The 18,757-nt window shown below is 43.0% G+C and overlaps 1 protein-coding gene and 1 long non-coding RNA gene across 4 annotated transcripts in view; one reads left to right on the forward strand and one right to left on the reverse strand.

The window, feature by feature from the left end:
• The window catches only part of Sema3a (semaphorin 3A), a 453,595-nt gene that overhangs the window by 170,057 nt on the left and 264,781 nt on the right, over window positions 1-18,757 (reverse strand). The gene's annotated exons all lie outside the window — the stretch shown is intronic.
• Window positions 2,513-9,493, forward strand: LOC147829184 (uncharacterized). The gene is made up of 2 exons (XR_015449442.1): window positions 2,513-3,104; window positions 3,823-9,493. It is a non-coding gene; the product is annotated as an uncharacterized LOC147829184 (long non-coding RNA).

Genomic DNA, 18,757 nt, shown 5'->3' on the forward strand with positions numbered 1-18,757 from the left:
CTAGTGTGTTAACTAATGTTATGCTTTAATTTGTTATGAAGTTTTGCTTTACTTTTTTATAGAAGACTTTTAAAAAGTATTTTCTTTATGACTATCTACTTGTATTACATTGAAATAAAGTTTTTCCAAACAAAAGTGCTAGGAGAAGAATGTGATATGTAGCAGCAATGTTGAGTTAATGCATGGATAATGCAGTAAGTTTTGTGTATGTGGTTTTGCTTTCCACTGCATCCCAGTACTTACAAAAGCACCTTTCACTTAATAAGTGTTGATTAAATATCTGCAGAATGAATAAATCCTGCAAAAGAAATTCAGATTTGCTGGATCGTGGCTGTAACGGACAAAACACTATGACGTAATAGTAATAGGCAAGTACGTGTGCAAACACAATGCATCTCGAAGGCACAGTAGATGTACAGAATTTACCCAGAACAGGAAGAGGAATTGCTGTACAGGAAGAAGGGCCCCAAAGTTCTTGTGTGTGCCCAGAGCTGCTCTGTGGCAGTGTGCTCCGTGACAGCTGAGGGTGGAGTATTCCATTAGCACTCACTACACCCAGAGCCCCCTTCTGAAAAACAAACAGGAAGTGCTCACTGCCCTGGACGGGAAGGCACACCTGCCATGGGCTGGTTGGACTTTGGCTGCAAATCTCTCTTGTGGCCTTTGCAGTGAGCTTTTCAGGAGGAGCACTGGCTATGCTTCCTACCTGGAAAGGTCCAACACACTCGGAGCTTGAGCACTAAGACAGACGAGCTGAGGAGGGCAAACCCCAATGCAGATAGAAGATGGAAGAAGGTGCGTGATGGCACCGCAGAGTACAAGCTGAAACACAGTGCAGGACCTGTAAGCAGTGCTAACAAAACAAGGAAGAATGACAATCATTCCAGGAGGGTCTGCTCCTGTCATGGACGCATAGTGCTGAAAGGCGCATGTCCTCCTTTGCAGTTCAAGCTTAATGTCACACCAAGAAGGTCTGATGAAAGTTGCTGTAATGTCTCCCCACAAACCCGAACAGAAACGACAAACAGGAACCATGGACATGGAGGCTACGTACTGACATGGTTGAACTGGGAAATGTATGATTGTTCAGTGCACTGAAGCTGAAAATGAGTTCTATAGAGATGTGGGATTGAGACTAAACCAGCAATTAGTGACTAAGTTATTAGAATAAACTGGTGACAAGAAGTCAGCCATTTGGTCTGACCACATTTACTCTGAATTCCCAAACATTACACACCCATATGTCACCCAGAAAGTGAGGCATCACCTACATATACGTGAAGGCACTGTCGGTTTAGGTCATTTTAGGTTAAAGATAATTTGTATCAAAGAGGAACAAAATTCTGAAATTCCACAATTCAGGCTGACACCCAATACAAAAGTGCTGCCTCTGCCAAAGGACCATGAACAATAAACAAAGAGCTAGCAAACAAAATAATGTCTCCTGGGTTATCTCTTACCTCTGCATGTGTTTTTGCAAAAAATCAGACCAAACCAATGGACCTATTCTATCTTATTTTACTCTTCTGTTGCTGAATCATTTACACACCCTTGTTCTTTTTGCAGCCCATATGCTGATGTTGCAATCTATTTTCCATTGTTTTAGTTTCTAGCAATTTGATATTTACTTGAAGGTAAGTAAAAATAGGTCTTTTCATGTTGAAACAGCTAGACTTCTATAATGTGTTTTGCTTTCACAAATAAAAATGACAATGAAATTTGAGATTATAAATTTACATAGAAATATTAAAAGAAAGAACATTTCTACAAATTTAACTGGCAGAAGAAATACATGTATACTTTAAATATGAATATGACATTGTTCTCAACCTAGAGGGAAACGAAAGAGGACTGGCTGTGGAATTCATTAGCTTGTTAAATCAAATTATACTATTTTATATGCAAATTAGATGATTCATAGGATGGAATTTTATTTCAGCATTGATGAGAATCAGTTGGGATACCTAACATAATATTGATGTGTGAGAATATATATAAGTTTTCCTGCCATTTGTGTTAAGGTTTTAACATGAACTTTTAATACTATCATCACTGCTAGATAATGATTTAAACTTCTTTCCTACTTAACTCTAATATATAACTTTATTTTCATTAAGGTTAAAGTTCAGAGTGAACTGTACACTAACAGAGCAATGATCACTCCTGGACGCTACTGTGATGTCACCTTATGAGCTGAAACATGCACGGCTATACAATTGTCCTGAGTTAAGGCCAGGTGTCACTTTTCCATTTTTAAACAGTTTTGCAGGTTATTCTAATGCTCTTCACCCTAAGCTTTGTAACTGGAGAGAAATACAAGTGGTAGTGACGAATTTTGAATTAATTCTAATAATTTTACAGTATTTTCATAAGAATTATTACATAATTTCTGTTCATCAGATACTAAAACTAAGATTTGTAATGTTAAAATAGAAGGAATTTTCCACTGATTTTTCTTTGCTTTAGATTTTTTTCTTTAATGTTAGGTCACTACAAATAGACTACAATTAATCAAAACCAAAGACACTTTTTTGGAAGGAAGATTAAATAATGTAATTAGGGCAATAGGAAGCTCAAGAAGATTAACTCATTAATGCACAGAGTAAGATGAGATTTATTCCAAAGTACATCACTACTTATTACCAGTGACCATAACTGGAAACCGTGCCATTGTACAAACCTTTCAAGATTTTCAGTAGAGAAAATATTACCCTTCTCATTAATAGCTTTGTATTTAATGAATATCAAATCCTAAAACTGTTTTACTTCAATATAAATTGCCCTAAACCAAAGACAGCACCAGCAAGGAAAGTACACATTGAAAGAAAAGTGAAAAGCAAGCGAGAAAATGACAGATAGGAGTGTCACCAAGCATCCTGCAGTCCCGACTTCCAGGCCAGAAGGTGAGGAGCCTTCGGAGGAGAGGAGCTTCCCCAGCTCGACCCTTGCAGCTCACCCTCGCAGCTCTGGCGGAAGGGGCAGCTCGGGGCAAGGACGTGGCCCTGCAGGGACTGGGGCTGCTCTTGCACCTCACAGTGGTCCCCACCAGCCCGCCGTTCTGCTGCAAAAGCCATAAGGATTCATCTGAAGTCGAGCGTGACTTGGTAAGGCAGGAAGCACCCATTGGGGGGTCCACAGAGCCGCACCTCGCACTCAGGGTGCAGCTTTCCTCTCTCCCGGGGCTGTGCAGATGACCGGGGGTCTTTCCCGCCTGCTTCTGACACGCTGAAGGCTGCACAGCGGTGCACGCTGTCCTGGTCTGGACTCCTCAGGAAAGGCCACTGCTCACTCTCCTGCCACTGATGCGTTTGTACAGGTGACAGTAAAATCGAGTGTGTCGAATATTGAGTTTTCAAATGGAACAGAGCAACGAAAACGATTCTAGGCGTTCTAATAATGAAATTAACTCGTTTTCTTAGACGTGCTCATCAATATATTGAAATATCTGAGAATGTTTTGAGACGCTTCACAAATTCGCGTTTGTCATCAGCGGGTCCCTCCAGCGTGCAGAGTGCGTCTTCATGCAAGCCCTGGCTGAACGCAGGGATTCCCGGGCAAAGGCAGGCAGCGTGTGGCCTCTGCCTGCCAAGTGTTGCCATCTTAGAATCCTGACTGTTGAAACAATAACGTTTTGGCTGCTTTTCCAACACTCATTTAATGTTTACAGTTTAGGAAATACGCATTTTTATCAGCAGAGGGCTTACCTAATTAAACTTACCCGTGTAAGAACTAGGTCAATGTATTGTGAGCAAAATAATCCCAATATGGTTGAGTTACGGAGCAGCTCAGTTCTGCTCATTGAGTTGTATCGATTTTTGGCAGAGAATAAAGAAAGAAACAGATGGTGAAAGAAAGAAGCCGAGCTGCTGGTGGTGGGATACAGGATGACACTGAATTACGAGAACGGAGCTCCGGTCCCTGATAGTTACTTCAGTGAGAGCACACAGTCAACGAACTGCTTATTTCTGAAGCAGCAGAATATTTTCAACAAAATGAACAGATGATTCTGTTTCAAGTCAGGATGAACCAGTGTTAAAATATGACATCGCATGAAGGAGAAAGGGCTTCATGAAACAAGTAAGTCATCCCTCCCTGTTTGGGCTTGAGTATGGAGAGGGACTCACACTTCCTCATTAGTAACCCGAGCATTCAAATCTAAGGGGTTTATGAAATTTAGAAATAGGTGAAGCTTTCCTGAATAGATAAGTTAAATGAAAATGTGTAAATAAGTATTTTTGCCCTGAAGAACATTAGAGAAGATTCCTTCTTCCAGTACACAAAAGCACTGGAAAAATCATTCTTTTCAAAATAATATAACAAAGACCTCAATTTAGAATGATAAAGAAAAATAATTTCATGTAGATATTGGTATCTCTTCTGTTATTTTATGATATAAGCCTAGAGAAATAATGTCTTGAAGAGCTAACAGTGGCTGCATATAAGATTTATGAAAGATAAAAAACACATTAATGAAGAAAAAAATTTTTTATGCATTAGCTGTTTTGACAAAATAGCATATTATTAGCAGATCAGATTATTTTATTGTTAACTCTTCTAAAGATTTTTTATTTCTAAAAATATTTTAACAAATATTATTGAGCAAAAAGAGACACTTGATCATTTTGAGTTTTTCTAAACTTGCTGCATAGTGAAATTAACAATTTAATCCATACTAGGCTGCTTCAAACAAGGTAAAAAAGCCAAAGCCATTAATTTGTAAGTTCCATGGTAGTGGAGTCAGGGTGAGGGCTCAAAAGCAAATATTCACTGTACTTTTTCAAATTTCACACCCATAGTTTTTACCATTCGAATGTGAATTTGTCCATGGGTTACCATACCAATACATCCATTTTGAACATGCAATTTCTTTATGTTGTTAGTCATGGATAAACTGACCTTTGATTGCGGAAGAAGCAAAGTAAGAACCTCGATCATTTAGTCTGATCACCTGGAAACTTTTTCTAAATACTTTTTGGCCAGCAAGTCAAGAGGGAACATTGAGTAGAATGTGTAGGTACATTCACAACAAAAGAGAACCATGCAACTCTTATTGAAAAACCTCAAGATTTTATTAATAGAACTGAAATTTGATTTTCATTTCATGATCATGTTATAAAATATTCTTCTTCCCTTGGGTCACTTTTAATCATTTAAGTAGGTAAAATCTTTAGCCTATAGGCTGCACAAAAACAGGCAATAGGCTGGATTTAACCCCTAGACTATAGATGGCCAACTTCTGGTTTTATTTGTTATCTGCTTTGTTTTTGGTAGGTATAAAACAAAGCATCAGCCTATTCACCAGAGCAGTATAAGTTTCCCAAGTGGATGGTTGGTATTTACTTATTCAGCCACGTTCCTGAAAGAGTTCTATGGAAGGAGAAGCAGTAATCATTTTGATGCCTAATTCTGAATTCTCCTGTGTCCCCACCCATAAGGGAAAGGATAAGTTTTTATTCCCCCCAAAACATTACAGCTATATTTTCAGAGAAAAAGTGAGAAGCAATTATTTCGTTGGAGCACAAGTATAGCTATTAATATTTTAGGTATTCAGCACACCGTGAGTTTCTCTTTGATTGGCCTATTTTGTCTTTTTGATCACCAAAAAGGAATAAGGTAAGAACCTTCCACTGTAACCTCTGCATATCCTTAAAAGCTCTTACACCTTTGCTGCTGTGTTTGTGGGAAAGTTGTAACACGTACATTTCAGTACTGTGGAGAAGCTCACTGGGCCTGCTCGGTGCAGAGATGGAGATGACTCCTGGCCAAGCAGGAGAGGACAGAGGCGCCAGGTGGAGAGGAGCCTCATGCGGTCACCAGACAGGGATCCAGAACACAGCCATGAAGAGGCCCCAAAGGACAGAGGGCTCTGCCTAGCTGAAGTCAACTGCGGTCCAGAAAGCCTGGCACCATGCAGAAGTGCTTTCCTAGTGAGCCCCGTCCGGGCTCACCTTCTGGGTCACAGCGGTGTGGGCAAGGGCTTCCGTGTCCACAGTCCAGTATTCCAACTGCTCCTCTGGCCAACACTCAAGAGCAACTTTTAAGTGAAAGAGCTAAATTAAAATAAAAAAGCCTATGTAAAAACTGAAGAACACATCACTTACTGTGAAAGAATAATAATATTATCCAAACATAGTTTGTCCCTTTCTTCTTGAAATATTGATGAGATTCTTAACATTTCATGAAGACTGCCCTGTTCTTTTATGCTGAGAATTAATGTCTTTAATACAGCAACTGAAATAGAATACCTCAGTTGATGCTAGTCTCTGATTTTATTAATCTCTCAAAATTTTTGCCAAAACTTAGAAACATTTATGTGAACCAGATCCAAGTTGCCAACAGTGCTGGGATAGTATTTGGATGTTAGGAAGGAATGTATGGTTTTGAGAGTAAATTGTGTGGAACACAGAGGTTTTGTGTTATTTCAATCCTAACCAGACATAATGTAGAGGCTTCGCTCAAGCTGTGGATATGATTCCCCTGAAGTCTGCAGTGATGGTCTGTGCTGAATCTACACCACCAACAACAACACGGGGACCAGGACTTTGGCTTTTGTAAAACTTACTTCTGTGAATTACTTTTGCTGTTTAAGTGAACTTAATTACATAATGGGATATGATTAGCTATGCTCCACTGAAAAACCTATATATTATAACTCACTTCAGAAATGCTCTTATAGAGTAATAATGGTTCTTATGGACATACATGTCATTTTCTAAACAGAGAAAGTAGAGAGAATGCATGAACATCTAGCTTGGAATGTGTCTTATGTGCTCCTAGTTGTTCATTTTTTATACACAGATTATGTATATGCTTAGAGATTTTGCTTTTACAAAAGTTTTTAAAAATCACTGTCTATTTTAACATGGGAAAAGAAAAACAAATTTTGGATAACTTCTTGGGGAAATAATATTCTCCGTAATGTTTAGCACCTCACGCCTCATGGTGATAATGTACACCACAAGATGTTCAGCGTCTGTGATTTCGAGATTTTTCTAAAAAGTCACCTTTCTACTGTGATGAGTACACAGTGGTCATCTCTGAACATGACACTCTCCCAATCACCTGACCACCTAGAATCTGATCTTCAGTCTGGGGAATGGATAAAAGCAAGGGCGCTGAAGCCCTGTTAGTTCCCTAGTACTCACCTCGGCCTGGGCCTTGGTCTACCCATCGGTCACCTTATGGACAATAAAGTCCACTGCCCGGTGGTTGCTAAGATAATTACAAGGGACAGGTCACACAAGCATTTCAGCACTGTTCCTGGCTAATATGTAATATTAATTAAATGGTGATTAATGATACTACATTTATCATCATCATTATTGACTGTAACAGAATCCAGGAGTTATATTTTAAATATCATTTGCAAGGCAGTTGTTTCAGAGCTTTATTTCAAGCTGCAGGGCACATTGCTAGTGAGGCATGACCATCATCCTCAGTACAAAAGAAGAGAAAGACTGTTCCCCAGTTGGCCCCAGTGCACACTGGGGACTTCCCTGCATCCCCGCCCACTTGGGCACCCTGGGGTCCGCTGTCCTTAGTGGGCTGAGGATGGCTCATCACCAGGAAGTGCTACTGGGAACACTAGCTCTGGGATTGAACCCTGGAGTTTTCTTGCAAACACATTCCATTCATTTCTGGAGGAATCATGGTGGTGTTCTAATGGTAGAGTATGAAGCCCAAGGATAAGTAGGTTCGGTTATCTATGTCAGAGCTGATAAGTGTTGTGGTTGGAAGTCTAGAGCAACCTTAGTATTTTTTTCCTTTTCTTCCAAAGCCATTACATCCCTTATTTTAAACAAAACAATCTGATAAACCTTGTATCAGAGGGATGTGAACTATAAAACCTTTTACTGTGAACCCTAAATATCTGCAAGCAGGCAAAGGAGCAAACTCTATGTGAACCTTTCCTGTCCCACAAAAGAATGCTCTGAAGTTTTATAGCAGTTTTTATTTATGGCACAGTGATTCACCAACACTAACATGCATTACATTTTCACAGCCCCCCCATCACTTTATTTGGCTTGGGAAATGGTAAATATACAACAGCTTAGATATGCAATTCTGAATTAAAACTCCCCATTTGTTTGCTTCCCTAAAAAATAATTCTTTCTCTTTGGTGTGCTGCTCTTTCTGATAATAAAAGATCTTGTTTCCTGGATTTTAAAAATTGTTTGAGATATAGTTCTTACATTTCAGTAGATTCTAGTCTTGGTACAAAATGAATATTAAGAGGTGATTCTGTGATATGTTGTAAATTGCTGAAACAATTTAAGTAACAGCCCAGATTAGTATGAATTGTAAGAACTCTGAAGAAATGCATCAGCTATGTCAAAAATTATTGTCCAGGCTGAATTAAAGATCAGAGAAGTATAAATGTATTTTCTATTGGGATTGCTACCACAAATGGTTCTCCCTTCCTGTATTTAATGGAAAACATACCATTAGTTTGATGTACTCTGATCCAAAAGAGAAAAATCATTTATTATCTCCTAAGACATGTAAGCATATTTATTTATGCAAGATGGCATGGGAAACCACTCGGGTAGCAAACTCGTGCCTGTTAGACTCTGGAACAGTGGCGTAAATGTGGGTTTGTGGTCTCAAAATTAATAAAAACATCGGTATTGTAGGCTAGGTGGACAGCTCAAAATCCAAGATTTAAGGACAGTGTCTATGATAGTTACAATGTTCCACTGAGCATTTAGCAGAACTTGGAGACGTGAGGGGGAGAGAACCCCGCACACCCAGCTCACCCCCATTGACAAGCCCCTGTGACCGGAAGTGGAGCGGAAGTGGACCGGAAGGGACTGCCTCGATGAAAGCAAACACTTCAGAGAGTTCAGTCTGGTCATTTACCAGTGTGAGGCTCACTGTGGGCAGCATCCCGTTTTGGCAAGAGTGCTGACTCTGGAAGCTGGAGACTTGGCAGCTGAGGCCATTCCCGCATCACTGCACAGAATGCCCATCCTTGGGCCTAAAGACTGGGGTATTCCGGTGGTGCTGTACAGTTTGCAGAGAATGTTTCCAGAATGCCCTCCTCTTATTAGGACACCCAGGAAAAGGTAAGAGAATGCCACTTCAAAAAGTAAAAAGGACAAGAGGAAGCATTTTCATTCAAATAAAGCTCATTGTTTCCCATGAGTCACTTAAGTGAAAGAGGTTGAAAACATAGAGGCATGCTCCAGCAGGCCGCAGTTAGGGTCGGATGTCAGGAGATGGAATGAAAGGAACATCCGGATGCAGAATCATCAAGCTTGTTCTGATTCCTCACCTATCAGAAGGCTGTTACAGGAAACCAGGGCAGACATGAGATATCCGTGTCTGGTTCCCTCAGCGGGCCATGCGTTTTATGATTATGATATAAACTTGGCCGGGGACTTAGCTCAGTAGTTCCGCCGCCTGCCTAGCAAGGACCGAGTTCGACCCCCGGTACAAAAAAAAAAAAAGTAGATATAAACTTAACATCTCGGTCTAGTGACGGTGAACCTTTTAGAGATTTCAGTGATACAAACAGCCAGCTGCGGTGTGCATGCCTTAGTTTCACCACCACCGCCTCAGTCCTTAGCTAAAGCATCGCCTCATTACTGCTACAAAAGGTAAAACACTATTTTCTGATCTCTTCCTGGGTGAATATCGCCCACATATAGTGAAGCACAACTTCGGTAATGCATGAAACACAAGGGAAAAGGTTATCATTCAACAGTGATGATCACGCAGATCTTGTAATGTAATTTTTGTCCTGTACATGGTACATAGCATGTTTGCTTTTTGTTAAGTGATATGCTTATTACTTACCCCATGATTCAATAGTGGCTACAAAAGTTAAAATGATTTTGAAATTTGGAATTGTTTGCAATGCCAAATGACTAAGAGATATAAGAAATATAGTGTCAACTGACTGACTTTGAAGTGAAGTTTTCCCTCTCCAGTTTCATCTTACGGCAGGCGTCTGTTTCCACCGTTTTGATTCACGCAGTTCACTTCGCCCTGACAAACTTCTGGATAGATCACTGTCACACAACTGTTGTTCGCTGTAACTACCAGGCTCCCTGGCACTGTCCTCATTCACCTCGCTCCTGTTGTGTACACCTGGGCTCTGTCACTGCTCATTCGAGCCTCTTCATGTGACGAGGCAGAAGCAGAAACTCACGGGCAATCATTAGTATCTGTGTCACTCGGTGGACAAAATGGCTCACAGAATGCTGGGATGGGGCACGGAGGAGCCTTTCTTCACTGACGCTGTTTTCTGGATTATCTCAGTTCTCCTTGAGGATTGAACGGTCAAGGCCCACCTCCCTGCATGGTGAAGAATAGCTCTTTTCCTTTCCGTGCAGGCTTCTCACCCTGCCTCCATCCTTCCTCTCCTGTACTCGTGGCTGACACTTTGTACCAGCACTGCCAGGCTGGGCTTTCTGCTCACAGCCCCATGTGCCTCATTCATTACACGTTACTAAGCCTCATGTAACCCGACCAGTGGCTGCAGTGTCGTCATTATCCCTGGCTCGCACGCACACACTTCACTTTAGCACCTGCACGGCCCAGCTCCATTGTTCACAGACTGCATGTCAGGCTCCAGCTGCGTCTGCTCTGCTCACTAAGACTTGGTTTCTAACTCTAATGCTATATTGAGTTCAAGGAGTTTGTGGATCTGAACTTGATGCCCTGTACCTAAAATATACTGAAATATATCAATCAAAATAACTTTTATGACAATTTTTTATGAGTTATTTAATCATCCTTTTTGGGAACTTAAAGTGAAAGAGAGGGCAGGGTATCACTTTTGGGGCCTGCATCATGAGCTTAAGCTAGCTGTCCACCGTTAGGCAGTTACTACTCCACCTAATGCAACGCACATTTTTAGTCAGGTGTAGGCGAAGCCATACGTGGGCATTCCACACCATGTCCTGGTGCTGTCTCTCCTGCTTCCTCCTGCTCACGTCCCTCATGCAGGATGCCGTCCTCCCCTTGCCTCAAGGCTGCCCAGAGCTTCTGTGACTCCTCTTTGCAGGACTGATCACTGCATTAGCCACAGGACGTGGGGTCGGTTGTCCTTCCTCATTGCTTCCCCTGTGGATGCCAGTTCTTTGGGGTCCGGGGGACGCAGTGCTCTCTGTGCCTCTTCTGGGCCTGTTATGGACTGCACCCTCCACTGCCACTCAGCAGAGGGATCAAAGACTAAAGGGTGTTGTTGACCATGGAGATTCCCAGCTTTCCAGAATTGGCCCCACTGCCTCAGGCTCTGCTCTGTCTCTCCATGAAAGGTGCATCCATGCCTCTCAGATACAGAGCAAACCCCGAAACCTGTCTGCAGGCAGGGTGCCGCACAAAGTGGAAATCCCTCTCCACTCCTTGCAAAGCTTCCCGTGTCCTCATAGGCCCAGGTTAGTTTCCGCTTCCTTAAAACCCCTTTCCTCAGCTCAGTAGCAGTCCACAGCCTGATTAAGGGGTCCCTGTCAGGGCGAGCCTCACAGCACCTGCTGCGCACCTGTGATGCAGCAGCCTGCCCTACGCCTGCGCTCTGCTCTCCTGCCATGTGCAGCGACGCTTGCAGGACTTGGGGTCGGTCCCAGCTGTGCTTCTCTTCCCAGTAGTCCCGACGGTGATGGGTGGTTAATCACACCTAGGCAATAGTTGTTCTTTTGAAGTGAATTTTAAAGTTCTAAAAAGAAAACTTTGTGAATGAGAAAAAGTCTACTTAGTAAAGAAGCCAGAGTGTAACAGTGTGGAGATAATGCACGCAGAGGCGTCAGAGTTACAGTAGAGCCTGTAATCGGGCTGTAGCCATGACACACACTCACACAGAGCCCAACAGCACCCCTCCCATGCAGTGAGTCTCGGCATTGCTTCCTGCAGGGCCCCTTTCTTGCTAGTCATTCTTCCTCGCCCTCACCTCTCTTTCCTCTTTTCCTCTACCATCACTGCAAGAAATAAACTCCCAATCGCAACTGGATTTGTCTAGCAGACTAGAATTAATCACCTCCTTAAAATTGTAGACAGTTTTAAAAATGAGCAGGACCAGCCACCCAACTGTCACCATCGGGGCTGGTGCTGCAGGTAACACCTTGCTCGGGAACGGTGGCTCTGCTCAGAGCCCCATGTCCGGCTCTGGGATGGCCCGGGAGACAGGAGGACACGGCGAGCTCTCGGCTGGAGGCTGTTCATTTATTTAAACCCTGGCACATTTCATTCAGATGCTCGTACCCACCTACTTCTTGGTTCTCTTAAGGAAATACATTAAAGAGGGACATTTTATGTTTTATTTTTTGTTTTTTAAATAAGCAAATTGGGAATACAATAAACCTGATTTCAATCTGACAAAATATGACCTTGCGCTTTTTCTTTATTAAAAAAATGGCAAGATAATGATTATTCAACTTTGATTTATTTTATTTTGCTGTTTCTTCTCCTTCCTCAAATTTATGTGTCTATGTGTGTTCACGTCTAGTAACACTACTTAGAATTTGTGTTATTTTAATATCCGGCTTTACATATAGCAGCTTATAAAATATTTTAAAAGGGGCACCATCATATCAAGACTAAAATATTCATTGTTATGATTTTACCATTTTTTTTTTTTTTTGGTACCGGGGATTGAACTTGGGACCTTGCGCTTGCAAGGCAGGCACCTGAACCACTGAGCTAAATCCCCGGCCCCATTGTTATGATTTTAAAGAAAGGAAAATATTTACTTTTATTATATCTACTTCCTTTTCAAGATTTGATTCAAGTTTTATGTTCAAAATTTATGAAATGTTATGGAACATTTAGAAACACACATTTATATATAGTAGAAAAAGTATCTTATATGCAAAAATCAAATTTATATCATGCTAAAGGATAAAAGGAAAATAATCATTTATTTTAATAAAAGATAAATAGTCTAAAACACTACCCTGCATGAAAGTAGTTTCTCAGAGATAGACTTATGTAATTATATGTAACTTTGACTACTTCCATTTTAACAATGACTTCAAGAAAAAACTTTGCCTTTGAATTTTGTGTCTTAATATAACAGCACAGAGTTGTGCTATATTTACATTTATTGGACTTTACTAAGAAAACACTAGTAGTTTTATGAATTCATCGCTGATTATTTTTCATTGAAGTTACTATTAAAAGGAATGCTGCTCTTTGTGATGTGGTTATAATTTACAACCACAGACAGTCTAAGATTTTGAGCTAAAACTGTACCTCACCTTCACATATCATTTACATACCCTGATTGCTTCCACATGTCTGGCATAAGGTAAAATAGTTTATGAGCATTGTAATACAACTAAAGCCACAATGAAATAAAATTCATCTTTGTCTAGAGTACCTCAGAAATTTATTCATGCTGGTGCATAAAGTGTTTTAAAAAAGAACTCTGTCTTCCAGAAAAATCCTTTAAAAGCCAACTGTGGTTAGTTTTACCTCCTTTTCCAACAATGTCTCAATTTCCCAGTCTGGTTTCCAAGTGTCCTCTGTTAGACAAAAGCCCCTTTAAGTTACCCTCAAGATGCTCTTCATTCTATTTACTAGCTTCGGACTGCACATTTATTTTCTTGAGTGACTGAATATCCTCTTTCCTGAAGACGGGCTATTTGTGAACACAGGTGGTTGGTAGGACTGGTCAGAAAGACTCAGACTTTGTATCTACAATGTTCCATTCAGAGCAGGGGACATATTAAAAAGGAATATTGTGCTAATTCCTATGTGGATTCAAAACTCCGTAAGTTGTCATGAAGGATGTTGTGTCTTCACAGAACAGTCATAACAAAATAATATTGAAGGTAACCATTACGCCATTTGAGAGGATATGCTGTGAGTTCAGCAGCAAATAAAACTAGTCATTTCCTGGCTATTTTTCCTGAATCTTAAATGACTGACCTTAGTTCATATTGAAAACATGAATTGGAGCTTGCAGTCTGTGAGCTGCAGACTCCTTTCCTTAAAAAACAGGTGCTTCCTTGCTCAACCTGACTCAGTGAGTATTCTAGCCCACAGATCCCACATCAGGCACCTCTCAGCCATATCATCAGCACTCTGTACACACGTTCCACCGAAATCACGCTTAAAAATGTGCCAAGAGATAGACAGACGCAGGGTCAAGATGTATAGCTTCAACTAAATATAGATAAAGGACTGAAAACCTAATGTTCAGCTCTGCTATCTTTGCCACCAATTGTTTACTTGCAATACTGTCTTTTTATAAAGCCTTCTGCTGTCTTCCTTCACTGGCCAGTTGATATTGACAAACGTCCTGTGTTTAACGGTACACATTATTCTGCTGTGTCTTAGGAAGTAGCATATCACAAACACAACAACTGTGGTTTTGTTTGTATTCTTACTATTAATCTATTCCATGTAAACACGTCATAGCTAGCAGATGCATACATGCAGACCACCTCCCAGTGAGCACAACACTGACATCCGTAATGTGTGCACCTCTTAGTCTGGCCCAGGAATTAACAGCAATTGGCCATGTCCCGTGAGTCAGCGCTGCTGAGTCACTTATATGCGTGTAGCCTCTCTCCTGTGGTGGCTGTCAGCAGGCAGCTCTTCCCTGCACTGAGAGAAGAATTTAATACTGAATGATAACACCAAGCCAAGTGCCCATGCCCAGGACGTGCCAGAGCGGACACCAAGACTCCTGTTGTCCTCAGGAGAATGCCACTTCAGTCACTGAATCTGAAAACCCCATTTCAATAGGCCAGCAAGTGGGCACTGGAACAGCATAGGCTGACTTAGCACTCGATGATGCCGAACAGTTACAGAAGTCTACCAAATCATATACAGTTCTCCGAGTACATGCTAACATTTTCCAAAGTGGAGAGTTATTACTTTAGAAATATGCAAACGTAATGAATGTGGTACACTAGAAACCTCCAACCATTCCCTGCACGTGTAAGGAAATCTAACTTGGAAGTGAGGAGCCAGCAGGACCTGTGGACAAGAGGCCAGCCTCTTGGGGTGATGCCCTGCACAGTATGTAGGGGGGTGCACAGTCCAGCAGGGGACACTGAGATCTGTCCCAAAGAAACAAAGCACTGGAGCATCACTGATGCCCTCTCCTGAAATGGAGTCCGCTTAGGCCAAAGAGGTCACTCACAGTGCTGTCCACTTCTCCTAGGCTTGCGAATTGGCTGGAGGATGAGACAAGCTCCTCACGGGGTTGGAGAGGAGGCTCCCTGGAGTCACCGGGTCCCTTAGATAGGCTGAAATGTTCTTCCCTGGGTGCCTGTAAGGGGAGGCTGAGGGGCAGAGAGGAGCACTCAGCTCTGAGATCAGCAGGCACTTGGGAAGCCAAGCTCTGAGACGAGTGGACGTGCAGACCAAGCAGTGAACGTAAGGGCATCCCTGGCCAAGCGTGACAGCCCTAGCGGGACCTTCAACGAAGGAGCCTGTAGCTCTCAGTTCTATAGAGTCAGAACGGAGTCATCTGCCCACACCAACCTGGAGAGAGTAACGGTGTCAGAAACCACTGCAAACCCACATTGCAGTTGGTAAAGGCCGGGGAAGCCAGCTATGGTCTATTTCATTACTGTGATATCTTGATAGAGAAAGTGTGTGTAAGATTCCTGATGAAAATTTCTGAAAGTATGCTCTGTCATGAAGGTAAGAATGTTGGAAGGAATTCGTATGTGCTGTAGAATATTTTAGGTAAACGGCTATACCCTAAAGGACGGTCCATGTTGGCTTTTAAAATTTTACTCTCAACCTCAGCTTTCACTGGACTCATGCTAACACACTGCTTCATGTAAATGAAGAAAAGCGACTTGTCCACGTCGGAAGGCTTTGCAGCCCACAAGTCCAGGTCATCATCCGAAGGCCATCAGATGGAGCAGTTTGAGAATCTCACATGGGATCTCAACAACTCAGGAACTCAACACCAAAGACGAGCGAGCACTGGGCTTCCCACTGCCCTGCATCGCAGTGCAGGTCCTCCACCCTGACTCTAGGCATTTCCTCACCTCTTTGCTGAAGTCCAAACCCTGTCACCTCTTTTTGACAACTCGCGAACATTCGAACTGTTCCTGCAGCCTTAAACTATGTCTTGCAGGCTAGTACTTGACCTATGCTGCCCAAACCTTGGAACCACACGAGGGCTGTGCCTCGTCCCCACGCTCCCTGCCTGCCCTCCTCTACCTTCTCCCAGCAGTTATCTGCTGCCCTCACTGACCCTCCTTCCACAGGGCATGCACAGGAGGCGGCCTGACTGAGAAAATCTAACGGTACAGGACACGGCGACCTCAGAAGTAGACACCTGCCTTCTCCTCTTCCAGGAGGCCCTCGTTTCTTCAGGCAGCAGCTAGAAGCTGTTTCCTGCTATTTCTGCCTTCAGTCGGCCAGCGGAAGAGACCCACAGACCGTGTCCCTGACCACCAGCAGTGTGGGAGTGGTGGACAGGGAGTCCTATGTTGGGGTGCGCTTGGGGTCACCAGCCTTCTCCGCCCCTCCCCACCCCAGGCCGTGACGTAGCCAAGCCTGCTGGTCTGCAGGTCCCAAGCCCCATCTGTGTGCTCCTGGCTTCCCATCCTCCCCTCCCCTTCCTCCTCCTCTAGGGCATCTCCCCCTCAGGATCTGTGACCCCGCCCGGCCCACACCCAGGAGGTTGATGCTGCTCCCTGTCTAGGCCTCCAGGCTTTACTCAGAAGGAATTGTTAGTGAGAGAAGGAAGGCACAGTTAGATTCTGGATTTCAGAAGGGACTGTAGCCAGCAGTGACAGAAAGGAGGCTACTGCAGACGTGGCCAGAGGTGGGGACGGTACTGTCTTCTCCGGGAAGAGAGAGGAGGGCTGACGGAGGGACCCAGCAGGTCTACAAATCAGTGAACACTTCAAGTGAAAAGGCCACCTCATTTAAAAAATTAGCTTTTTTCCCTCTATGCTATAGATTGACCTGCCAAAAATGGTTTTTAGAAAATGTTTAAGGTCTGAAAATGTTCCCATTCCTCCAAGCAGAATTATCAGGATTTCGTTTTCAAAAGTGTAACCTGAAAGGCGTGGGATTTGTTTGGATGCGGGAACACATGGGCTGGAGATTTGGGAGATGTGCGCCTGCCGGGAGGGGGGGCCAGAGTCTTCTCAGTGCAGAGTCCACTCTTCACACCCGGACAGGTAGAAGGTGAGCACCTGAGGGTAGCCGAGACCTGGCTCCCTGAGCACCCCGTGGAGGCTGGGCACGGAGCTCTAGTCCAGACCAAGACGAAGAGGCTACTGGGGCACCGGGCAGCCTGTGGGAGCGGCCGTGCCAGGAGAGGGCAGAGCACAGCAGTGTGGGCAGCAGAAGGTGCTTGGGAAGGTCTTCCAGCTCACTCTGAGCCTCTGAGACCAGGCCCCAGGGATGTGGACACCCTTTCCCAAGACCCGCGCCTCCGCCCTGTGCTCTGGAGACTGGAGTCTCCTGCCCCAACTCCAGATCAAACATCTGACTTAGAAAGACCCAGGTGTGGCCTTTCTGGCATTTGAGTGCGCTGGGCATATAACAACATTCCTAGCAAATGCACACCTGCCAAATATGCGTGTCCTCATCCAGACACAACTCTGCAAGGACAAGGGATCCCAGAAGGGACTTGTCAGCTGGTGTTGGAAGATGTGCGGAAAGGCAACTTTGTCCAGTGTAGGATGAGATGTCTCAAGGTTTGACCAGCCTGCTGGCCCGAAATTTTGTACTAAGTGAGCCAGAGAAACACCTTGAATCGTAACAAAGTACTGAATGGATTAAAATATATGCATACAATATATGACTTTTAATTTACATCCAAGTGGATGTGGCAGGAACACATATTAAGGGGCATTTTATCCCTGACACCCTGAGCTGGATGCCGTAGGTGTCTCCACGGTGGAGCTGAACATGCTTGGAAAACAGGATCTGCTCTTTCTACAACTCACTGGTGAATTAAATGCATAAATACAGTGGAACGAATAACTAGGAAAACAAGGAGAAACCAGCATCCGTAAACAGTATGTGGTAATGGCATTTTCTACCTTGGAAAACTAAACTCAACTTTATTTCTTTTGGTTAGAAAGAAGCCCAACTCATGTATTTTGTGGGCACCTAGGGCAGAAACAAGTAACCCCAATGACTGTGACCGCTTAGGAAAGTGGCGGAGATGCCCTGCTTTCTTCTTGACCCCATTTCCAGGCAAACCTAGACCACCTCCTGTTAATTCTAGCAAGTCCCCAGGCTGCCTACTGCTGCCTTAGGTACATAAATCATAGGATGCACTCTCGAAGAGACAGCTCACAGCAGTGGAAATCACCATGCTTGTCTGCTTTTACTTCTCACATCCTTATTCAGTTTGCACCTTCCTGTACCCCACTTTCAAATCCCCTGAAGTCGTTGGGAGCTGGGAGCCCATCTCTCTTGGAGTTCTACATGAATCTCTTCCTTCAGGAGGAAATGTGACAGATGCTGATGTGGCTTTGTGTGTGTGTCTTACTCATGGAAGGAAAGTAAGAGGCACAACTGATTTTTGTAAATAATTTAAGTCAGTAGAGCTGATTAGTGTGTACTTCCATTTAAACTAATTATTCAAGGACAGTATCAACAGAGTCTACTCAAGTTTGGGATTTTAAACTTGAAAATTAAAAAAGTTAAGATTACTGACACATTCTGAATATCCATAAATACTCGTATAGCTTGGATCTGACCTCAACTACAAACAATTTTATTTTAGTTTTGCAGGAATATCTTGGTTCAGGAATAGAACCAGGCCATCTGGTTCATTCATTGATTCTACCAGTTAATTGCTACGCTTTGTATTTAACAG

Source organism: Heterocephalus glaber, unplaced genomic scaffold (assembly GCF_053883595.1).
Source record: "Heterocephalus glaber isolate CG9 unplaced genomic scaffold, H.glaber_assembly_v1.0 deba00000678, whole genome shotgun sequence".
In the NCBI taxonomy this organism is placed as follows: Eukaryota; Metazoa; Chordata; class Mammalia; order Rodentia; family Bathyergidae; genus Heterocephalus; species Heterocephalus glaber.